Source organism: Suncus etruscus, chromosome 6, assembly GCF_024139225.1.
Source record: "Suncus etruscus isolate mSunEtr1 chromosome 6, mSunEtr1.pri.cur, whole genome shotgun sequence".
Lineage (NCBI taxonomy): Eukaryota > Metazoa > Chordata > Mammalia > Eulipotyphla > Soricidae > Suncus > Suncus etruscus.
In genome coordinates this window covers 56,847,536-56,872,605 of record NC_064853.1, presented here as the reverse complement: position 1 = coordinate 56,872,605, position 25,070 = coordinate 56,847,536, and the positions used below count along the sequence as shown (strand labels likewise).

The 25,070-nt window shown below is 36.0% G+C and overlaps 1 protein-coding gene, 1 non-coding gene and 1 pseudogene across 5 annotated transcripts in view; 1 reads left to right on the top strand and 2 right to left on the bottom strand.

The window, feature by feature from the left end:
* Window positions 1-25,070, bottom strand: part of TNIK (TRAF2 and NCK interacting kinase) — a 420,827-nt gene that overhangs the window by 260,669 nt on the left and 135,088 nt on the right. The window lies entirely within an intron of this gene.
* Window positions 4,027-12,598, top strand: LOC126010889 (histone H3.3C-like; annotated as a pseudogene).
* Window positions 19,023-19,126, bottom strand: LOC126012418 (U6 spliceosomal RNA). The gene has a single exon (XR_007496896.1). It is a non-coding gene; the product is annotated as a U6 spliceosomal RNA (small nuclear RNA).

Sequence of the window (25,070 nt, the reverse complement as noted above, 5' to 3'; positions counted from 1 at the left end):
CCATCATAAAATGGGAGAAAAATGAACAGACACTTCTCTGAGGAAGACCACCAAGTTGTCAACAGACATATGAAAAAATTGCTCATTATCACTTATCATTAGGGAAATCCAAATCAAGACAAAAATGAGATATTATCTTACACCAGTGAGGATGGCACATATTAAAAATTATGGGAACAATCTCTATTGGCAGGATGTTATTAAAAAAAAATAAAAAGTACTCTCATCCACTGCTGGTGGGAATGCTGCCTGGTTCAACCCCTATGGAAAAGAAGATTAAAGATTCTCAGTAAACTCTAAAGTGTGCTCCCACACAGCAATCTCTCTTTTGGGTATCTATTCCCAGGACAGAAAAGCAGCCTTCATCCAAAAGGATGTATGCATACCACTATTCATTCCGACACTCAGTAAAATAGTAAGATTTGGAATCAACCTAAATGTTCAACAACAGATGAGTGGATCATGAAGATGTGGTATTTATATGCAATGAAATACTGCATTCCTCTAAGGAATGAGGCAATCATGCAATTTGCAGCAACAAAGATGGACTGGAATACATTATTTTAAATGAAATAAGCCAAAAGAAGATGGATAAATACAGAATATCACTTATATGTAGTACATAGAATAAATGCATGAATGAATGCAATGGTCTAAATGAAAATTTTCTCAAACACACTTGGTCCAAGAGTATAGTGAGGAGAATAAAAGAAACTGAGTGGAGTGAAACACAAATATGAAAGGATGGGAGCAAGGGACCAAGAGGTCTAATTGCTTTGGTGGAGATTAATAAAGGGGGGAAAAGGACAAAACTATATATCTGAGCCAAAGTCAACAACAATGGAGTTACAAGACCCAACATCTAGTAATCTAAACTTTAGATGGGCCTGTCATATCTGGAAGGCTGAGGGTAAATAGTAGTGGCTGGAATACAATCTGGGGACATGATAGAGAGTTGTCTAGCTTGGTGATAGGACTGCCCTGGTACATTATATACCTGAAACCCAACTATAAAGGACTTTGTAAATCACAATGGTTTCAATAGAACAAACTAAAATTAAAACCAATAAAAGAGTGTATGCAACCAAATTCTAGATTCCAGAAGAGTAACAGTAAAAGAGATCCAAAGAAAAGCATCCCAAAGCAGCACTTATCACAATAATGAAAATCACAGATTGGGATAAAATACTGAAAAATGCAAGATAAAAAATGGCAATTGCATACAAATAAGTATCCTTAAGATTTACAGCAGATAAAATCAGAAGACATTTCATCCTAAGATCTGTGCAAAATCCAAGATCACTAATTACAGAAGACTGACTACAACAATCACCACCGAGCAAAACTTTTCCTGGGACCATAAAGAAAGACTCTAGCCTAGACTTTGTTCTAGGATTTGTACAAAAAAACAAGATCTAGAATTACAGAGGACTGACTTTGAGAAACATGACTGAGCAAAACATTTCTTGGCACCATATAAAAGACGTTGGGGTTTGGCAATTAACATGTCCAGAGCCTGTAGTCAGTCTCATGACAGCATGCTTCAAGGGTAAAGATACCTTGTATCTTTTAGGCCAAGGTAATTTCCTTTCTAATTTCTCCCCAACACTTACTGTGCCTATGCAAAACAAAAATCAAAAACAAAAAACTTGCCCTCCTTTTTCCTTTCCTTTTCTTTTTTTTTTCTTCTTTTAAATTTACATTTATAGCTTCCAGAGAGGGGATCTCTTCCACTTTCCTTAAAAAAAAAAAAAAAAAAAAAAAAAAAAAAAAAAAACCAGAACATAGAACATGGTTATCTTGTTCTGCCTCACATTTCTATGGCTTCCTATGAATTGAGAAGAAAAATATGGATGGTACCAGGACAAAACGGTCTTATGAACATTCAGTGAAAATAGAAATGATCAGGCCTAAATACACACCCCAAAGTTAATGATAATAGAATTAAGAGACCCAAACTACAACAAGCTACAAGAAGTGTTAGCTAATCCAAGATCCAAGAAAATAGGCTTTAACTGCTAATACATCTCATGTGAAGGTGTATCCTTACGGTGCTCCTGTTCTTGGTGTATCTTCATTGGACCAGAAGATTGAGTTACTGAAATTATTTCTACTTTTTGTGCCAGCAATCTTGTAACTGAGGTCTTGTTTATGTCATCAATAACTTTCCATTTTTAAAAAATCACTAGTAAATATAACTGTTTTCTCTCTATTTTGTTAAAACTTAGTATATTGCCTCTTTTTTTTCCCAACAGGAATGGCAAAATCTCATTCACTAATTCATTAAAATCATTTGTGTGTTCTTAACACTTAACACTTCTTTAGCTTTTACTAGATACATAGTCCCAGATTCTAGTTTGTGCTTAAACCCCAGCACACCTGATATGGACCTAATGTGGATGAAGGCACTTTCTTGGGTATTTGTGGCAATTATTAGTGAATAAGGATGAGGATTTTAGACCACATAGTGCCATGCAATGTACTTGTGACCTTCAAGATGTGTACGTGTGTGCTCAGCTTCTCCACATGAATACTGCATGCTCCTACCATGCCTTATTCAATAAAAGAGAACACGTCAGGTTGGATTGCTTTGCTCTAGCAAAGACAGTGTTTTGAAAATGAAAGTAGCAAAAAATTTAAATGCTTAGAACATACTCAAGAGATTTTCACTACAGATTAGTTTATGAATTCCACATCAGGTATTCCCTGAGGACTCTAGGTTTTCTAATTTGAAAAATTTATCTTTATATTATTTGTATATATAGTTTCATTATTTGAGACATTCATTCCCAACATTTAGCTTCCCCCCAAAATAATCAGTTTTCAAGGGATTTTCACAGCATGTTAGTTTATAAATTCTACAGGCATATTTCTTCTGTGGACTTTAGGTTGTCTAATTAAGAAAAGCTTTATATTATCTATATAAATTTTTATTATTGTGAATATCTTTCTCAACATTTAGCTTTCAAAAATAATGATGATAAAGCTGAAATCACAAAAAATTAAAGCTGAAGGAGAATTTAAGTTTCTTCAACTTCAACATATTCACTTTAGTTATTTGTTTTTTTTAACTGGCCAAATTTAGAAAAAACTTTGTTTAAGGAAAGAAAAAGAAGATAAAAAAACCTCCCAGATTATGAAAGAGGCCTCCTTCAGAAGGATTTCAGAGAAAGGCTGAAATCCCTCTTTAATACTTTTTAAATGAAGAAGTATGAATGAGCATTTGTCATGTTTCAAGTAGGTCACCCACTGAAATGGGGAAGAAAATGCTGAGATAATGTCTAGTCAGGCACCACCTATGCCACCCTTGTGACATTTGTACCCATGATTCTCTTTCTTTAGGGCCATATTCCTAATCTCACCCTGCCAATTCTCTTTTTGTCCATATCATTCCCCCCTTCTTCAACAGAGTGCTCCAGCATAAGCAGGGGAAGTGCGGTATTAAAAAAAAATCATCTGGCTGATTTCTTCTAAAAGTGGTTGAAGATTTGGGCTGCACATAGGGCTCCCTCTAAAAAAGGTGTGTGACTCCCAGGAAGCTCTACAATCAAACCCCCATCACTGAAACAACAAAGGGAAAGGGAAGTTTGGGGGTGACAGTAATGTATTGTGTAATAATAAATACATTGTCATGTTTCCTTCAGTCTTGTGACTTGAGGAAAGAAAGGTACCAAGATTTACTCAATGAGAAAAACACATATGTAAAATTTCATATATTTTTTTTTTGTTTTTTCGGGCCACACCCGTTTGATGCTCAGGGGTTACTCCTGGCTAAGCGCTCAGAAATTGCCCCTGGCTTGGGGGGATCATATGGGACGCCGGGGGATTGAACCACGGCTAGCGCTTGCAAGGCAGACACCTTACCTCTAGCGCCACCTCGCTGGCCCCGTAAAATTTCATATTTATAACCCAAGACCCATAATTTTTTGTACCCTAATCTAAAGAATGCCAATTAAATTGTCCAAAAAATTGTATTTACTTTAAACAATTGAACTAAACAAACTGCTCAAAGACTTGGTCTCGACCATGACCAATGTACTAAGGGAAGGTCATCTTTCAGGAAGTGTCTGCTTCGAAGTGTTGAGGTAAGAGGGTGGCAGAGAGCATGAAAGAAGGAGAAGCAGATTAATATCCTAACTGATGTGATTTGGCTGTTCAATGCACCATGCCCTGTCAGAGATGCTTATAAATATAAGATATATAGAAAAACATAAAGTAAATGAGTCTCCATCTCAGAAGCAAGGACCATTATGCTTTTTGAAGCTGAAGTTCTCATTAAACCTAATCTTAACTCTAAGGCAACATGTAGACCTTGGCATCAGACAAGATTTCTGGATTTAAGAGAACCTCTTTTGGTCACATCAATTGTGTAGCAGAGAGTATAATATCACAGTGTCTAAATCAAAAACACTTAAGGAAAAAAAAAAGAAAACTACTTTATCCTTATTCCTTTATATTATATTAACTAATGGCCAATATAGCCTGACTCATTAAGATATGACCCTAAATAGGCTGGCATATCTGAGCAGCAATATTAAAAAGTGAGTAAAAATATTTTGATCAATTATCCTTTGAGAACAAGTTTAAGAGATCCTTGTAGATCTATAAGGTCCTAAAGATTGACCTAGAAGTTCTCCACATTGGTACTGCCTTCCCATTCCTGTGTCTATACTTTGTTTAGGAATGTCTGGAAGACTTTCTGGGATATGGTCTTAGGTCTTAAGTCTTTTAAAATGAGTAGAACTCTAATAAAAAAATGAGACTTTCTGCTCTAACTCAACTCTATAGAATTGTATTTACTTATTTACTCATTAATCTCATCAATTTTTCTAGAGATGAATCCTGCACACCAATTGTGTGACTCTGGCTACCTGTTTGCTTCAAGGACTTATAATCTACTTTGGAAAGTCAACGCAAAATAAACTTCATACAATAAAATACACTGAAATTTGTTAAGACATAAATTTATGAAAAATTTATAGAGGTAGCATCATAATTGACCAAGTGACAAAGGATTTGGAGACATAAAATGTGGCCTCTAAAGATTTTCCTTTTCATGTCCCTCATATTTTGGTGGGCCTATGCAAACGATAATTGCCACTATAACACCGTTTTTACTGTGCTCCTTTGACTCTAATCCTTAAAAAAACCAACCCACTTAAACTTCTGAGGTTAACTTAAATTAATATACATGTGCATGGAAATGTAAAAAAGTACTTTGCTTTCAATGTTTAAGGAGTTACATATGTTTTATGGCTTTAGATTGTGTGCTGCTAAGAAATATTATGTATTACAATCTGGGGACTTGTGGGACAAAGTAATTGTACATGGGTTCTGTTTTATTTTTCTTAATGTTCTTTGGCTGAAAGTTCAAAGTTCAGATATCAACAAGGGGATTTCTGAGAATTCTGTTAATGGGTGATTGTCCTTCCACTGTAACTTTACCTTGTCCTCTTTCTTTGCATCTTTGTTCTCATAATTAAAAATAAAAAATTTAAAAAAATGTGGCCTCTAACAGAAGAAAGGATAAGGTATTAGATTACCTGATTACCATAGCATATTATCTGATTACCTTAGCTTTCAATTGTCACAAATGATCTGCTCCTTTGTTTCCTCTTTGCAAACAACAACAAATATAAACAAAACCAGTATACAATCATTAATTTTTAATTAATGCTATAAAATTGAAACAACTGTAAATGTTTTGAGAATAGAACAGAGAATCTAATAAATCATTAACAAAAACTGCAAAAATGTTTTGCAGGGCCCAGTGATAGCACAGCAGTAGGGCATTTGCCTTGCACAGGGCAGACCTAGGACTGACCTCAGTTTGATCCCCAACATCCCATATAATTCCCTGAGCCTGCCAGGAAAGACTTCTGGGTGCAGAGCCAGGAGTAACCCCTGAGTGCCATTGGGTGTGGCTCTTAAAAACAAAAATAAAAACAAAAACAAAAATGTGATTGTAATTTGTTTTAAAACAGCACTCTAAAATACATGGACAAACACAAATTGGGAAGAATTAAGGACAGGGAAAATTAAAAAATAAAAAAGAATTAAGGACAGGAAATAGAAAAAGGGGGAAGAGTTGCTATGATTTCAATGTTTAGTGATTCCAGCTTTGTAATACCCCTTCACTAACCACACTGGCATAAGCACAGTTTTATTTCTAAAGACAGAGCCCCATGGGCAATTAAGTAATTCAGTTCAGCCTCCTCAACTAATGACAATGTTGTTAATTGTGAATTCCCATTTTTTTTTCTTCTCAAGAGAGTTGGAACAGAAAAATTATCCTGAATTCACCCTGTTTTTTAGCACTAAAGAAAGCAAGCACAAATTCTATTCATTCAATCATTCAACTAAATTCACTCAGTAATACAAATTTTACTGCACTGTGGTGTTGTCACTTCCTTGGGGAATTAAACAGGTTTCCCAGGGCTGCTGTAACAAATTACCACACACTAGGTGGCCCAAAACAACAGCAATTTGTTTATACTGATTTCTGGAGGTTAAAGATCCCAAATCCAGTTGTCATAGATGTTGGTTCCTTTGCGCCAGAGAGATAATTTAACAGTTTGATTCCACAGTTGGCCTGCAGAAATAGGCTCCATTTTGGCACAGAATGGTCCATGAGCACCACCAGGCACCACTGAGCACTGTGATATGTGACTCCCAAACCAAAATCAATTAATCAAGCAAACAAAAAAGAGTTGGTTCCTTCTGGGATTTCTAGGGATGAATCTGTTTCATACCTTGTTTGAAGCTTCTAATTGTTAAAGCCATTATTTGGGATTCCTTGTAAAGTCATCACCTCAGTCACTGCTTTTGCCTTCACAGGGCATTCTTTCCTGTGCTTTCTTCTTTTCTTTTCATTTGTTTATTATTATTTTTTTAATTTGAACTTGAATTGGCCATGCTCAGGGCTTACTCCAGCTATGCATTCAGGAATCACTCCTTCTAGTCCTCATGTACTATATGTGCTGCTGGGGCTGTGTGCAAGTGTTCTAACTCCTCTATCATTGCTCTTATTTTCATTTTTTACTAGACACTAGTCATATACCTTGAGGCCTATTCTAATTGAGTATAAAGTTATCTTAATTTGGATATGCCTGCAGAGAGCTTGATCCAAATGGACATATATAAACTGGTACTAAGGATTAGGATTCACACACATCGTTTGGAGTGCCAAATATTTTGAGATTTGCCAAGTCAATTCACAACAGACAATATACACTTCACTACATGGTCACATCTGATCTACAATAGTGCACTGTCTACCAAGCAAGAGTTTGCTCTGGTGTGATAAAATCAAAAGAACAACACACACACACACACACACACACACTTCCTCATTAAAGCTTCAGTTTTAGCTTAGTGGCTTTCATTGTATCCTTACTTCCTGAAGACTTTAAGATTCCAGAAATAGGTACTATACTTTATTGTTTCCCATTGCACTCATATTTCCTTGCATAGATTAAAGAGAGCCAAAAAATAATTACTGAATGAATGTCTAAAGAGAACATTGAATGAAGTAGCTACAAACATGACAAAGAGAAGTCCATATAGGTAAGAATGGAACACACAATAACCCAAAACAAGTAAGAAAAGAAGTAATGATTCTGATAAGTAGAGCTGGGAAAGGTAAAAAAAAAAAACAAAAACACGAGACATTTGAACTTTATTTTGTGAGATGAGCTCAATTTTATAAATGTAAGAGGAGAAAAATGTATCCCCTATTGACCAAGCAGTATGAGTAAAGGCCTATGGACAGTATGGACATTAGTACCCACTCACCAGAAGTGATTCTTGAGTGCTCAGCCAGAAGTAATACCTAAATGCTACTGGGTGCAGGACCCCAAAAAGAAACAAAAAGAAAACAAACAGAAAAAGAATGGCCTTTGGGAGGAATTACTAATAGACTAAATAATCTGGGTCCAAGAGTAGCTAAAGAAAATAGGTGAGATTAAAAGGGGCAAAAGGCACCTCTCAGAGGTCTCTGGGTACTTCAGAGAACATATAAGATGTTACTGAACTTTGTGCTTCAAAGTTCATACTTCAAAGTGGTTCAGAAAATATACACAAAAGTGATTCATGCATTTGTTCACTCTTTCTCATTCTGTCTGAGAAATAGTTCTTAGACAACAAGAATTTTATTTTTAATTTTTATGGTGGTTAAAGTGAATTACAATTATTTCATATAAATATTTAAAACACATAGTGACAATGAATGAGAGGCATTCCCACTACTGACTAGTGTTGTCTTCCCTCCACCCCTGTTCCCAGCATGCATCCCATATCTCCCTCATTTACCCTCATAATGCTAGTGTAAAACTGTTCCCTACTTATACAGCTTGTTGTAAATTGGGTATCAATTCTGTTGTCACTGACTATGGGTTTGGTGTTCAAGTCTGATCATTTTTTATTTCCATTAAATGTTCATTCGACTGTCTGATCTTGGTACCATCCATTTCCTCCCCCCCCTCAAATTGTGAGGCTGAACAAGATGATTCCAGTAATGAGTTCTGTTGGAGATATAGGAAAAGATAAGGGAGAAGAAAACAAAAACAAAAACAAAAGCAAAAGGAGAAAAAGAAAAAGGAAAAAAGGAACTAGGAGAAACCCGTTTAGATGTTATAAATTTCCCTTTAGAAGGAGAAAGCAGGAAAAAAAAGGAAAAGCAAAATAAACAAAACAAAAAACAATAGGACAGTAATAACAAAAGTACAAAAAGAAAAAAGAACAACACCCCCAAAAAAGCAAAACAAAACAAAAATAAAAAACAGAAACAGTCCAGAAACAAACAAAATAACAAACCAAAACCAGCTACTACTTAAAAAGGTCTTCTTCTTCTCCTTCTTCTTTTCCTTCTCCTTCTCCTTCTCCTTCTCCTTCTCCTTCTCCTTCTCCTTCTCCTTCTCCTTCTCCTTCTCCTTCTCCTTCTCCTTCTCCTTCTCCTTCTCCTTCTCCTTCTCCTTCTCCTTCTCCTTCTCCTTCTCCTTCTCCTTCTCCTTCTCCTTCTCCTTCTCCTTCTCCTTCTCCTTCTCCTTCTCCTTCTCCTTCTCCTTCTCCTTCTTCTTCTTCTTCTTCTTCTTCTTCTTCTTCTTCTTCTTCTTCTTCTTCCTCCTCCTCCTCCTCCTTCTTCTTCTTCCGCTCATTTTCACACCCCAAGTTCTTTTTATGGCGCCAGAGAACTTTCTGGTCCGTTGTGGATGATGACATCATGCGTCTGTAGCTAGAGATCTTGTTGTTTGGGAAGGTCATAGGACGAAGGCTAGGAGAAAGCTTTTTTTTTAAATATTTTTTAACAGTTCTAGAAGTTCTGTTCCATCCCTGTCGTTGTAATCAGTCTTCCATAATTAGTGGTCTTGGTTTTTGCTCAGATCCTAGAACAGAGCCTAGAATAGATTCTTTCAGTATGGTTCCAAAAGTTCTGCTCAGTTGCAGTACGACAAGAATTTTAAATTGAACAAACATCTACTTAGCTGCCAAAAATCAAAGACATATGCATACATGGAAATATTACATAATTATTAACTTTATTTTACTAACTATGTAAGTTTATATAATTGATCACATATATTTTAGTATAATTAAAAGATCATATTTGAAAGTACTTAAATAAGATGATATCACAGGTCTTACTCCTCTTTTCAGGATAGTAAACTGAAATTTTAGGTTGAGAATTAGATGGATTTTTTTTGTTTGTTTGTTTGTTTGTTTTGGGTCACACCCAGCAGCGCTCAGGGATTACTTCTGGCGCTATGTTCAGAAATTGCTCCTGGCAGACACAGGGGACCATATGGGATGCCGGGATTCAAACCATCATCCTTCTGCATGCTAGGCAAACGTGCTACCTCCATACTTATCTCTCCAGCCCCAATAAGATGGATTTTTCTACCAAAAATAAAAAAGCCTTGAACTTATAAAAAAAGAACCCAAATTCTGGGTAAGGCCTAATAGATCTTATCTGTTGCTCTCTCCCTGAAATACCACTTACCACTGACACCTGCAGAGCACCCAGGCACTACTATAGTAGGGCCTAAAGGAGATGCCTTAGTAATCCAAGGAGGCCTGTTCAGTGGCTGAAACTGCCAGTTTGAGAGATATTTATTATGATCTTGATGTCTCCAAAGGCCTTTGATAACAATGAAAACATTCTTAGAAGGTGAACTCAGAGGTTCACTTACAAAATAGTTCTTAATATGGCCATGTTAATGAAGAGAAACAGCTCAAAGGATATCTATCCAGCCAGCAAACTCTGTTTAATCAAAGGGGAAGGTGTGATACTGGGTATTTGAGAGGCCTGGGAGTGAGCAGGATGAAGATGGCATGAAAAAGAGAAAAAACTCATGTTTTCTTACAAATCCTAGAAAATCACTAAAGAACTTCTAATTTGCACTTTTTTTTTTCTGTTTAGACTAGGTGATACCAAAGGATCAGTGGTGCTTACCCTGTTTCATGCTGGTAGTCAAGGTGTTATCCATAGTATAATACTATACTTAGCACAGTTAAATGCCCAAGAAATGTATTCTGAAGTGTCATAGGACATGGAACTTCCTTTCATCATTGCCACCTAGAGCACATTTCTTTGACCCTGAACACACACACCACACATGTTTAAATTGTGCCAGTAGCATAAATAAGTAAAATGAGATAATAAATAAAGTGTTTGTTTATTCTGGGAATTCAGAAAAACTCAGTGGGCTGAAAGAATTCATAATTTAAATAGATTATAAAAGATCTATATTTGAATTAGAACTATCTATAGAAATCTTTTCTATACACCAGATAAAAATGTTATACTTGATGAGTTGGCCTGTATGTGTCCTTGTGAAACAGTTCCAAAGGTCTTTGGAAACTGAAAGCTATTGTGCTGCATTCTTATATGACAATCTGTATAATTTTTTATTATTTCACTTAATGCTCAGTCAAAATATAAACGTCATCTAAACATGCAAAAGCACATGTATTCCAAATGTTATGCTGGGATCAGAGAGATAATATAGAGGGTAGAGCACTTGCCTTACACATGGGCAACCCAGGTTCAACTCTCAGCACCCCAAATAGTCTGAATCTCATTAGGAGTGATTCCTGAATGCAGACATAGGCACTGAGCACTGCCAGGTATTGCCCCCAAATCAAACAAACAAAAAATAAATGTCAAATCCAAGTAGAACTTTTCTAAAATTTTAGTTAGAATTATAGAGAATTTTAGTTGTTAGTAATTCTAAGTTCTGTTTAAAGTACAGAAAGTTTTAGAGAAATCCTAAATAAACTTTTAGAAGTTAATTCCTATTTTATACATTATTTATTCTCAGTAGAAGATGCTATCAATCTTCCAGATTTATTCTTCTAAAATACCTCACTATGTTAATATTCAAAGAAAGAGAAGAATAAATCTTCAATTGTTATTTTTTTTTTAAAATAATATAGTTCCTCATAGGGCCTAAAACTTTTATCCTTTGATCAAAAGAAAAAAATTAAGAAATGTCTAAAATGCACTTAGCCTTATTAAAATTCCAAAAGGTGGAAATGATCTTACTGTATATACCAACTACACTGAGATACTCCAATTACCTTTTCTAAAATCATTACCTGAAATAAAAGAGTGTCTTAATCACATTGTTACATTGTGGGGGCACCCCTGACTGTAGTTAGGGCTTATTCCTGGCTCTATGCTCAGAGATCACTCTTGACAGTGTTCAGGAGAATATAGTGGGATGCTGGAGATCAAACTGACGTTGGTAGCATACAAGCCAAGTACCTTCCTCTCTGTATTATTGCTTTGGCCCACGACTGTCCATTTCTTAAATTAAAAAATGTATAATATAAGCCCTTATTTAATTTAGAAGGGATGCAGAGATTAGGAATAATACAACTATGAAAGCATGTGGAGAAGACATTCAACGCTATAACTACATACTAACAATTTGATGGTTTTAGCTTAATATGAAATTTCAAGTTGAGCATCCTATGTTCTGGTTTTTGGTTGTAAATTAACTAATAAAAATATGTAAACTGCTATCCTGACTTTGTGCTAACTTATATAGGTTAAATTCAGAAGAAAAAAAGTAAATACTCAATAAAATTATCTATGAAGGGAAACAAAGACCCTGATTTTGTCTATTTCCTCAAATTAAGTAAGTTATGTAGAAAGAGATTTGACCAGTGCCTCTTAAAGGGAAAAAGTGCAGGCTGGGATAGTCAAAGCAGACTGCCTGCAAGTCGACTAGTGGTAAAGTGCCAACGAAGCAACCGCGTACAAAAGCCACTCACAAAAGTGAGCCCTCTACCCAAGGGGTGAAGAAAACTCATCGCTACAGGCCTGGTACTCTGTGAAATTAGGTGTTATCAGAAGTCCACTGAACTTCAGATTCACAAACTTCTCTTATAGCATCTAGTGAGAGAAATTGCTCAAGACTTCAAAAGAGATCTGCACTTCCAGAGCACAGCTATTGGTGCTTTGCAGGAGCAAATGAGGCTGATCTGGTTGACCTTTTTGAAGATACCAACCTGTGTGCTATCCATTCCAAATGTGTTAACAATTATGACAAAAGACATCCAGATAGTATGCTGCATATGTGGAGAACATGCTTAAAAATCCACTATGATGGGAAACATTTCATTCTTTAAAAAAATTTATTTTTTCCTTCTTCTTCCTGCTATTGTTAGTTCTGACCATTAGATTTTCCCCTTATTGGGGTCAAAGATACTTAAATATATAATTATAAATAGAAAAATAGGGAAAAGAATCAGATTTGGCTGTTTTCCATTTTAATTTGTGTGTGAATTTTTAATATAAATGAGGGGGCATAAAGCATTACTGAGAAGTCAAAATGTTCCAGTGAATAAGTTTTCAGCAGTTCAACTTTATAACAATTATAAATAAAACTGTTAAATATTTCCAGACAATGCCAGCATTTCTATTTTTTTAAACAAGTAAATTTCATATTGATGGCAACTAAATGGTGCTTTGTATCATTTTTATCATACAATAGATTCCATTCATTTTTACTATATTTTTCTGAGTTGTCCCACATGCAAGTACATTTTTAATATTGTCTGTCTTCTGTATTTTTCCTGTAAGTTTGCTATTAAAAACATTAAGCTATAAAAATGGGAAAGGACATCTAGTACTATTTAAAAGAATAAAGTCACTATTTAATTCTTTGTTGCAAAAAAATGTACATTTTCTCATCAAGAGAGATGATCTTTTCTCATCATTATCTCATCATCATCTCATCATAATTTGCTTCTCCAATAGTTGATTCATAACAAAAGAAACATAGATATTCAAGACACATCTGTTAGTTCCAATTAAGGCATAACAAATTTACTAGTTGTCTTGTAACAAAATAATATTTCCATGAGAATACACTTTATGTCAAGTCATTTTGCTTGGTTCTGACAATTCTTAGAAATCTTTTTGTCACTATCATCCAATAACTTTCCAAAAGATAAAGCAAGGAAACATCATTGTAGGTTATGTCAGAGGGAAAAATTATATTTGATTTTAATATTCCTACTCCTTTTGGAACTGAGCACAGAGCTGGCTGTGTTCCCTTCCTCCAACATAAAGGAATAATGCAAGCCTGTTAATGAAATGTGTTTTTCTCCAACCCTATGAGACTTCACAAGGAAGTGGGGTGTCAGATGGAAGGCCAGATCCCCAGAGGCTATGACATCTGTAACTCCACTCCTTCCAATTAAAAGTAGAAAATAAAACAAAATAATGATAACAATTTTTAAAGGCTTAGGTATCAGTGAACTGGAAGGAGGGAGAACAGTTACTTTAGCAACAGCTGCTAGACTAAAAAAAATTTTTTTTAATTCATTCATGTTATTTCAAAAGCACTCATTCCCAACTGCTGCCCTTGAACTGGCAAATCTAAGAAATTCAAGACACATAAACAAGAATAGATTTGCCCTTAAAAACCAAGGTCAAAGGCAGCATCTGTTATTTTAGAGAACAAAAAAGAACCTTCTTTTGGCTGGCTGGTAGAGATTTTATTTTTTTAAAACAGAAAAACATGGAACACCAATTTTCTATCTAGAAAATTTCCTCATTGTTTTAAGTGGTGGAAAATGGAAAAACATGTATAAAAAAGAACAAACACCTAGGGTGAATATATTTAAATTGTATGTATAAAAAGCAGATCCTATTGTGACTTGTAAAGCTGACAGATAATTTCATTTTCATACCAAGTACCCCTTCTACCATTTGGCTATTAAATTATTCAAGGAATTTCTCTGCTTATAAAGATTAGTAATGCCAACTCAAGCCTGTTTCTGGAAAGCAGTTTCACCTCTTATAGGAGACAGATGGATCCCAGAAAAATAGCCTATCATGTTACAGGCAGATGAAAAGATTTCAGATGACCAAATTAACACACCAGGTGAGGAGAGAATGATAGAAGCAGTAAGATATAAAATAACTGGCAAATACAACCAAATATTCTTCAGAGCCATCATTTTAAAAATAAACATAAACTGGAGACCATTATAATTCATTTTTAGCTGTTTCATGTTCCCAGCTTATTAGCATAACTGTCAGTTCCTACTTAACCAAAGATTTTGAAAAGCTAGTGGAACCTTATTAAAACACATTTGTATTGAGGACAAAGCCACAACCTGCCTAAAAGGTTTTTGTGTTTTAGTAAAAAATGGGTTCTGAAATGTTAGGTATATTGCATCCATAATATAGCTATATTTTTATTTTATTTTATTGTGTTTTATATAATTTTATATTCCATCTAGTATCTCTTGAGAAAATAATTTTGCTTCCTATAAAATACAATTCTCCTCTAGATGACATTTAAGTTTCCTATAGATTTTTTTATAATTTGTATTTTATAAAGGATTAAGGTTACAATGTTACTTACAAATGAAAAGGTTACCATGTTATTAAAAATCACAGATAATTTATTTGCGGATTTACATAATCAGGCATTATTGACATTTTCATGAATATATTTTAAATAAAATACATAATTAATCTTGAGTACACAAATAATAATTCAAGAAGAATTAGTGTTTTTTTAATTTTAAGTATTATTGTTTTAAAGTAAATAATTCAAGTAAAAATCAAATACCCCACTCTATCTATCCCAGTCCCAACTATCATTACAATGGGTAGAAGGAAGGTGTGTATTGGACTCAGGTTGGTGATGCTTTTGATTACTGCAGACTCTGTGCTTAGGAATCAATCCTGGAAGGGACGAGGAGGACCATATTAGGTGCCTGGGGTTGAACATTTTTTGTCATGTGCATACATGGCAAGGACCTTCCTGGCTTTACAATCTCTCTGGCCCCTGAACTTTTTACAAACATCTACATCAGTTTTATAAAAAGTGTATTAAAGAATTGACTTCTTATATTATCTATATTTTCCTTTCATTATTCCAAGAGCCCAATAAAACCAAAAATACTCATCTGAAAATTATAACCTAAAAACTTTGTGAATACACTCACATATAAATGTAAGAAACTGGAATGAATATACTTCAGCACAAAATAATATAAGAACAAGGCACGAAAATGACTCTTTTGTCCTTCATTCCAATGCTTTGTTACCTAAGGAAGCATAAGGCAAATGAAGTGAAAATGCACCTTTTGTCTGACAAATGTTTGACTTTGATATAAGTAGACATTATAGTGGTACAGGTCACTAAGTTGGTCAGTGGACCATATTTGACCCATGAAAATGTGTTTATTGCCAATGGGTTTTGCATTTTTAAATATTTGGAGGAGAAACTTGTTTTCTAACATTTACTGTGGTAACATTGACTTACATGGATTCAAAAATATGTACCATGCTACAGTTACTACTCCCAGAGCAGAACTATCTGTTTGCCACATTGCGGTCCTCCCCTTTCCGATATGCCTCTCCCTCCAATTCTGCAAACTTTTCCAATTCAGAGTCCACAGACTTGGTTTTTTGTAATTTGTATTTTTATAGAATTTTGTGGCCATTCTATTGTGGCATGGCCTATACCTGGACTTTGTTACTGCATAGCCCATCTATGAGTAAGATAATCCATTATTTGTCTTTCTCTTTCTGACTTATTTTCACTTAACATAAGTTCCATGTTGTCACAAGTCTCACATCTCACACCACAGAGACTGGTACACATCACAATAATAAGAAAAATTAGTGGGACCAAAGCGGTGGCTGACCTAGAACGAACCTCAGTTCGATTCCCCCAGTGTCTCATATGGTCCCCCAAGCCAGGAGCTGTTTCTGAACAGATCACCAGGGGTTAACCCCTGAGTGTCACAGGGTGTGACCCAAAAACAAAAACAAACAAAACAAAGAAAGAACAATCAATGCTGGTGGGTTGTGGAGAGAAAGAAACTTTCATTCACTGCTGGTGAGAATGCCATCTAGTCTAGCCTTTCTGGAAAACAATATGGAGATTCCTCAAAAAAAAATCAGAAATTAAGCTCCCATATGATCCAGCAATACCACTCCTGAGGATATACCCAAGGAATACAAAAATATAATACAAAAATGTCCTCTGCTACCCTATGTTCACTGCAGCTCTATTTATAATAGCCAGAATCTGGAAACAACTCAGATTACTGACAAGAGATGAGTGACTAAAGAAACTTTAGTACATATACACAATGGAATACTATGCAACTGTCAGGAAAAATGAAGCCATGAAATTTTCCTATACATTGATGGACATGGAATCCATTATGCTGAGGGAAATGGGTCAGAGGGAGAGAGATAGACACAGAATAATCTCACTCATCTGTGGGATTTAAGAAAAATAAAAGAGAGTATGGTAATTATATCCAGAGACAATAGTGATGAGGTCTGAAGGACCAGATCACGTTATGAAGCGTACCACAAAGATTGGTGAATGCAGTTAGAGAAATAACTACACTAACAACAATGACAATGGTAGTAAGAGAAATAGAATGCCTGTCTTGAATACAGGCAGGAGGTGGGAGAAGAGAGGGGGTCATTGGTGGCAAGAATGTTTCACTGGTGAAGGGGGAGTACTTTTTATGTCTAATACCCAACCACAAACATGTTTGTAGCCATGATACTTAAATAAAGACACTAATTAAAAAAAAAACACAAAAAAAAACAAATGCACTTCCCCTTTTACCCTGCTTCATTTTACAACAGAAAGCCTAATGGCATTGGCAGTGACAATTTGTCAACCCCAGAGAAACTCCATCCAGAGAAGAAAAGCTCCATGCCCTAATAAAATTAATCAATACCGTGTATTGTTTAGATCTACAATCCACAAATGCAAAGTGAGAAAGGAAGGAGAGAAAAAGGAAGAAGCTCATTCCAAGATGATTCTGCAATCCCTCTCTAGGTAGAGTTGGATGAAAAACAGTGCTAGCTTCAAGGTTCTGTGTCTTTAAAGTTTAAATTCTTTTGAGTAACTGAGCTATAGGAATTTTCAAAGTGGGTCAGAGTCTCTTACTCTTACAGGTTTCCTTGGTGTCCTATGTTTCTGTTGACTTCATAGAGAACTAAGCAAGCATAAAATGCCTCTAGAGAGAGAAGTAGGAGCTGGAATCTAGGACAGAAAGAACAAACTGACTATATACCACTGCTACTGGGTTTCTGTTATTTTCACATATAAAGCCAAACCAGGCCTGTTAAGTTGCCAGTTGCTTGGCTTATTTGTTTTAGTTTTAGTTTTTATTTTTTGGTTTTTGGTCACAATCCTGCATTTCTCAGAGATTACTGTGGCTCCACACTAAGAAATCACTCCTGGCACTTTGAGGAACTATGTCGGATATAGGATGCTGGGGATCGAACCGAGGTAGGCCACGTGCAAAGAAAATTCATCCCTCCCCACTATACTATCACTCCAGCCTCCAGTTGTCAGTTGTATGGGTTATTATCCACACTGGTTTTCTCATTAGAATCTCAGCATGTAGAGGTCAGGCGAATCATTATTATCAGTGGTTCTCAAACTATGACCTGCGGGCCACATATTGCATTTGTTCCCATTTTGTTTCTTCACTTCAAAATAAGCTATATGCAGTGTGCCTAGGAATTTGTTCAGAGTTTTTGTTTTTACTATAGTCCGGCCCTCCAACATTCTGAGGGACAGTAAACTAGCCCCCTGTTTAAAAACTTTGAGGAGCATTGACCGGTAATTGATAATTTGTAGATGAGTTACTTTTACCTAAAGGAAGAAGACAAAGTTTCCAGGCTTATCTCTGACTTATAATACCCCTTTTTCAGAAAAAGAAAATTTAACTCAATAGCCAATTGGATATCTAACTTAGTTAAGTATCTATCCCATTCTTCTATCATTCTAGTACTCTCTCTTGTATTAGTATCACCTAATTTGTAAAAGACTAGTTATAGAGGTTTCATGATTGGTCAAAGATTAAAATAATATAAAGAAACTGAAGTTGCAGGGCCAGCATGGTGGCGCTAGAGGTAAGGTGTCTGCCTTGCAAGCGCTAGCCTAGGACAGACTGCGGTTCGATCCCCGGCATCCCACATGGTCCCCCAAGCCAGGAGCAACTTCTGAGTGCATAGCCAGGAGTAATCCTGAGCGTCACTGGGTGTGCCCCCTCCAAAAAAAAAAATTTTCAGAAACTGAAGTTGCTAAGTTTTCAGAAACACCTGGGGTTTTACCAGAAATATCCAGATCTCTTCTATCTCCAAAATAAAATAATTCGCCCCTAAAATTAATCTATAAGGAAAGACCTTAGCTAGTACTATTTCAATGGGTCAGCCTTTCTCTCTGCAAACAGCTAAGAGATCAGAAAGAAGAGCACAGAAAGGTAAAAAGAGAGAAGTTTGCCCCAAACCTGAGTGATAATAACTAAATAACAATGGTTTAATAAACCGAGTCCAAAATCAAATAAATGCCTCTGCTGTCTAGTGGCTGTGTCTAAATATAATAAATGTTGAACAACTTCATAGCCTTTAATAATTCATTTTCTTCAAGTCAGACAAATAAAGAAAAATCACTTAAATATAAAATGTATATAAATATAAATTTTGAATGTTTTCTTTTTATTTATTTATTTTTTAAAATATGATACTCTTCACAAATTTACACATTCTCTTTTTACAGGGGTATTGCTAATCTCTGTATGGTTCCAGTTTGGGTGCATATGCTTCAAGAGTGAACACAAACTAGCTTTTGAGTATAAGTAGATTCTAGTGATAAGTAAAATAGAATATATTTAGGGTATATGTAGGATATGATATTAGATAATTCAGGAGCCAGGGAGATAACCCAGAGGTTAAAGTATTTGCCTTTCATACCAATATCTCTGGCATGCTCACCATCACTATGTATGATTCCCCCAAGCACAGCTAGGAGTGATCCCTGAGTGCAGAGCAAGGCATGAGCCCTGAGCACAACCTTGTGTGGCCTCCCAAAATATAAACAACAAAAAATAATTGGGCTGAGGAGATAACACAGGGATCACAGCCACATAATTTGCTTGCTCAGTCAGGATCCTGGTTAGGGTGTTGGTACCTCATGAAATCCCAAGTACCATTGGATGTGGCGTTGATGGCCCCAGAGCAATATAAGAATGGCCTTAGCTGGTCTCCAGCAATGAAAGCCTGGTACCACTGTATATCAGGGTCCTGGCTTTGCACCAACCATATAGGTTAGCCAGGACTAGCCCTCAGAGTCCCTGAACACTACTTAGGAATCATCCCACGCACGTTCTCCAAAAAATACATCATCTGGAATTTAAATGTTCATGCTTCTTCTATATTTAACTTATTCAAATATCACAGACTTAGCATTATGGGGAATATTTTAAAATATTCATTGTTGTTTTTCTGCAATGTAATTGAGTTGCCTGTATTTTCTACGGTAAGTTTACTGGTGGCCAATGCAAACAACCAAGATCAGCAACATTTTAAAGATTTAAGGAAGCACTTGACTGTTTTCTGACATGCCAAAAGACCACTTTAGAAGAAGTTTATTTTGGATTCTGATTCATTAATTGATTTTTGTAGAAGAGCCAAGAGCAGACATTTGTATCTTAAATGTGGGTCTGCTGCTCATATGAAAAAGGCAGCAAATCTTGCTGAAATCTGGCACCTGTCCCTGAAAGTAAGACCTGAGACTTTACACATTTGCACACTGACCCCACCATCTTACAGACACCATAAAGACTGAGGTCCTTAATGATCACCCAGGGGCCTGCTGATTTTAATCAGCTAGTGTTGATCATCTAAGGAAGTATGTGATGCTCTAGAAGAGGAAGAGAGATAAAATGTCCCCAATAGATGATATCTAAAGACAATAGAGATGGAAATTAGGAGAACCATTCCATGGTAAATAGCTTGTCACAAAGAGTAGAGAGTACAGTTAGAGTAGAGAAGGTCTAATATGCACCCCTTCTTTTGCAACATTTACAGTAGTAAAAACCACAGTGTCATTAAAGAAAAGAGGAGGTGGGGGAAGAGAGTGAAAGAGAAAGGGAGAGGAGAGAGAGAGAGAGAGAGAGAGAGAGAGAGAGAGAGAGAGAGAGAGAGAGAGAGAGAGAGAGAGAGAGAAATGCCTGTCCCAGAGGCAGGTGGAGGAGGGTGGGTGCCAGAGAATAGGTCATCAGGGAGTTGAAGAGGGAAATGTGCACTGGTGAAAGTTGTTATATATACACTCTATGTCTGTAACTCAATCATGAGCAACTTTATCTATGAAAAAGAAAACATTTTATGAACAACCTTGTAAACATGGTGTTTAAATTAAAAAAAACACTGTGATAAAAAAAAGATGTTCCCAATAAAGTAGTTTAAGGTTTATATTGAGGCCTCTGAAAAAGTCATCAGGCCATATTGTGAACAGAGTATCTCGATATTCTGAGCAGAGAATATTATGAGCATAGAATATTTGATATCTGATTGTATCTAAAGAGTAAAGAAAAATGACCAAAAGTTATCAGTAAACATAGGAAAGTTCAAAGATATTTTGAAACTCTTTTGCTTTAAAGGGCTTTTAAGTATTTGCTAGCCTATTTCGTCTGCTTTATTATATAGCATACATAAAATGTAGCCTGGAATCTTAGGCATGTTGACTGTCATATTTCTATGGGAACAACTTGATCTAAGAGCAAGTTGTCCTTCCCCATCAGTCAATGATAAAACAAAATCAGAAAACATGTCACCCTTTTGATCTGTGCAAAAGCCAAGATTGCTGTATACAGATGACTGGATGTTACAACCAGGACGGAACAGTACACATCCAGGGACCAACAACAACAACATCAACAAAAAGCTCTAGGATCTATTGAACAAACAAAAGCTCCAATTCCAGAAGTCTGACTGAGACAACCCCATCTGAACGGGTCTTCTGGAAACATAACAAAAGACTTTATCCCAGGCTCCATCCTAGGAGCAACATAATGACCAAGACCACCAACTACAGAAGATGGATTAAAACGACACTGAAGAAACAGAACTGCTAGAACTACAAAGAAAGACTTTATCATAAGCTCCGTTACTTGAGCTGTACAGTCACCAAGATCTCTAGATACAGAGGTCTGATTTACCATCCATGACGAAAACAGAAGTCTTCCATACACCACGAAAGCACCGAGGCGAGAGCAAATGATCATGCAAGGAGTCTATAGTTAATCCCATGACAGTATACTTCAGGGGTGGAGAAACCCTGTATCTCCTAGGCCAAGGGAATTTCCTCTATAATATCCCCAATAGTTACTGTGCCTATGCAGGGGGGAAAAAGAAAAGGAAAAAAAAGCACAAAACAATAATTTTTCCACATATTTATCGATTGATCGATTTTTTGACGTATTTATATTAGTGTTGAGAGTATTTATATTAGTGTTGAGATTGAAGTTGATGTCTCCAATATTATTTTATTTTATTTTATCTTATCTTTCTCTTTCTTTTTGCACTCCGGCATGAGCTGATTTCAGAACTGAGTTTGTTGTGTGGTGCTCATCTTTATTGCTGTGGTGCTCACTGGATACTTAATTTGATATTTCTTTCTGTATTGTGGTGGTGTTTCAATTGCCTTTATCACATCCTCTCTCAAACTGAGGTTGAAATCCTTTGGAAGGACTCCGCCTATTTTCAGCATATTTGACTTTTTTTTCTCTTATTTTGTACTCCAATCTATTGCTTTTCTTTCCTTCAAACAAAAAAGCCACATAACTTGATTTATCTAGCTCCGCTTCTTAAATAGAGGGGGAGACAGGGGAGGATACCAGGTCCAAACAGATATATGATCACTAATAGTGAGCTGGACAAAGAGGGGACCACCTACACTAGCAGTTCAGGGGGTGATGGTGGGGTATATGGGTTACAGAAGGGGAACTGGGATGGGGGGAGGACAAATTTGGTGATGGGTATTCCCCTGATTCAATGTTGATATGTACCTAAAATACTACTGTGAAAAATATGTAAGCCATTATGATCAAAATAAAAATTAAAGAAAAGTCATATTTCTAAATTTTGATTCTTGCTGAGGTCATCAAATGTCATCAAATGTCAGCAGCAGGTCTAAGGTATTAAAGGTAAAAGACTAGCAGATTCCTTCACAACTATCTAGAGAGACTTTTATCCATCTCTTCTTGCCATGGGAGGAAAGATCCTCTATTCCAATTTCCTAATTACCTAGATTTAAATAAAACTATAATAAGTAGGTAAACATCTATATCAGTGCATTTCACACATGGATTGCTATCCAAATGGCTGTCAAAATGAATAGTTACTCTGCAGCTCCAGAAATTCTGGTTTTGTAGGTCTGGGGAAGTATCTAAGAATCCCATTTCTTATTAATTTCTCAGAGGATTTGTTTTTGTTTGTTTGCTTCATAGTTTTATTTTTAGAGGGTGCCCTTTTGTGGGGGTGGCACACTTGGCACACATACATGGCAATGCTTTTCACACAAGAATAATTCCTGGCAGTGCTTGGTGTACTTTGTGGGTTGCTGATAATCAAACTTGGGTGGCAGTATATAAGGCAAATTCTCTACATGCTGTTCTATCACTCTGGCTCCTTTTCTTTTTTGAAATTTCTCAGATGATTTGAATACTTCCTGTCTAGAAACCCATTACTTGGGAAATCTCTCTGTGCAATTATTGATATTGCTTACTCCTTAGTTTACCTTGAATACTTATGATTGCCATGCCAAATAGGCAAAATGCATGTGCAACTAACTATCTCCTTCCTAGAATTTACATCTTACCTTTTTTGATGGTTAGAGTGTCTAGAAAATTTCCAACTCACAAACATCATTCTTAGAATCATCCCTTCCCACAGGATGTCTGCTCTGCCCTTTAATATTCCTCCTGCTAATAATACAATAAGCATTGTAAAAATGATGAGTTTTTTTAAGAATCTATGGTAAACAAAAGAAAGAAGACTTGTAATCTCTGGGAAGAACCAAATTTAGTCAAAAAGGATTACTGGGATGAGAACCAGAAGTAGGGTGAGACCTGTTATACAATCCTAGTTTTGGTGCAATTGAATTTTAAAAGTTTGGTTCTGCCTTGTGCCATACCACAGTGGGGTTCAGAGCACAGAAGACCATAATCTTAAGTATGAACTGAAATATCCAGCACAGGGGGTAGAGAAACACTGTTGTAGGAAATGGCACCAAGACTTGAACGATAAATACCCATTACAGAGCCTAGCCGACAACTATTTTGTCTACTTCCCAAACACATGCATGATGTGTCTTTGCCCCATGCACCTAGAAAGGGTCAAATGACTCCTGCCTAATAGAAAATAAACAGAAACTCTGGTTAGTTCCAACCCACATAAGTGGACACCCCTTTCAGCTGACTCAACAAGGGTCTATGGAATCTCTCAGATAACAGTTACTGTTTGGAGGATGGCAGTTCATGCTGAGCATTAAAAGAACAAGAATTATACTTTAGTGTATTAAGTAGCTGAAGGTGAGGGTTATTAACTTCTACCACATAACCCTGCCTTCTCTTGTATAGCTTCACAATGTCATAAAAAGCAGGAGAATCTCCTTATTATTGAGCTTACCCACAATAATGCCCCACTCTAGTTTTAATATTACATAAATCCTATGTCATCTTCATTCAGACTTGAATGGTTTTCAAACTTGGTTCATTAAAAATCCTTTGTGTTGAAAAAAAGCACTCCTGTGTCCTCCACATCAGGCCTACTGAATTAGAGGACAGAAGTCCTCTTAGACAATACATAAATTTGCCTTCTGAGACTACCCTAAAAAATTCCTATCCTGGGCTCAGTTTATCCCTATCTGGAGACTGGGCAAAACTTTTCCAGGTGCATAGAATATTTTCATTGATTCTATTAATCCTTTTCCAATTATTTAAGGATTTCAAATTTTTTATCAACAAGAATCAAATATTCAAGCATAATGGTTAAATTAATGTAAACCTTTTATTATAATTATATATAAATCATATATAAATTAATGTAAACCTTTTTTTTTGAAATGATATAATCATTGGCATGAAATTGAAGACCTGAAATACCTTCTCATTGAGAAGGACTTAAATGTTCATATGTATTTCCTCACATTATTCTGGAAGTCAACTCACCCCACGCATACAAACATAATCCTTATGCTCTATTTATTTTCATAGACAATTCTTTTGTCATTTGATCTGTTATTACTTGTTAACATGTCAATTGTTTTCTCATTCACATGAGGTCCCTGCAGCTCTGGGGTTAAAAAACCAGACATACGGGGGCAGAGAGATAGCATGGAGGTAGGGAGTTTGCCTTGCATGCAGAAGGATGATGGTTTGAATCCCGGCATCCCATATGGTTCCCTGAGCCTGCCAGGAGCGATTTATGAGCATAGAGCCAGGAATAACCCTGAGTGCTGCCCGCGTGACCCCAAAAACTAAAACCAAAACATAAAACCTGACATATAAGTGAACGGTGAATACATATCTTGAATAATCAAAGAATAAATCATATCCTCTCAAACATGAATGAGCTTAAATAATTTGAGTTTTTTGGAGTGACCTTCAGAAAAAAGAATATGGGTTGTGTCCTTATAACTTAGTTATACAAAAAAGAAGGTATTTTGTAAGTAAAATTATATAATTCCATTTGATACTTTATTTTGCTTTATTCTGGGCAA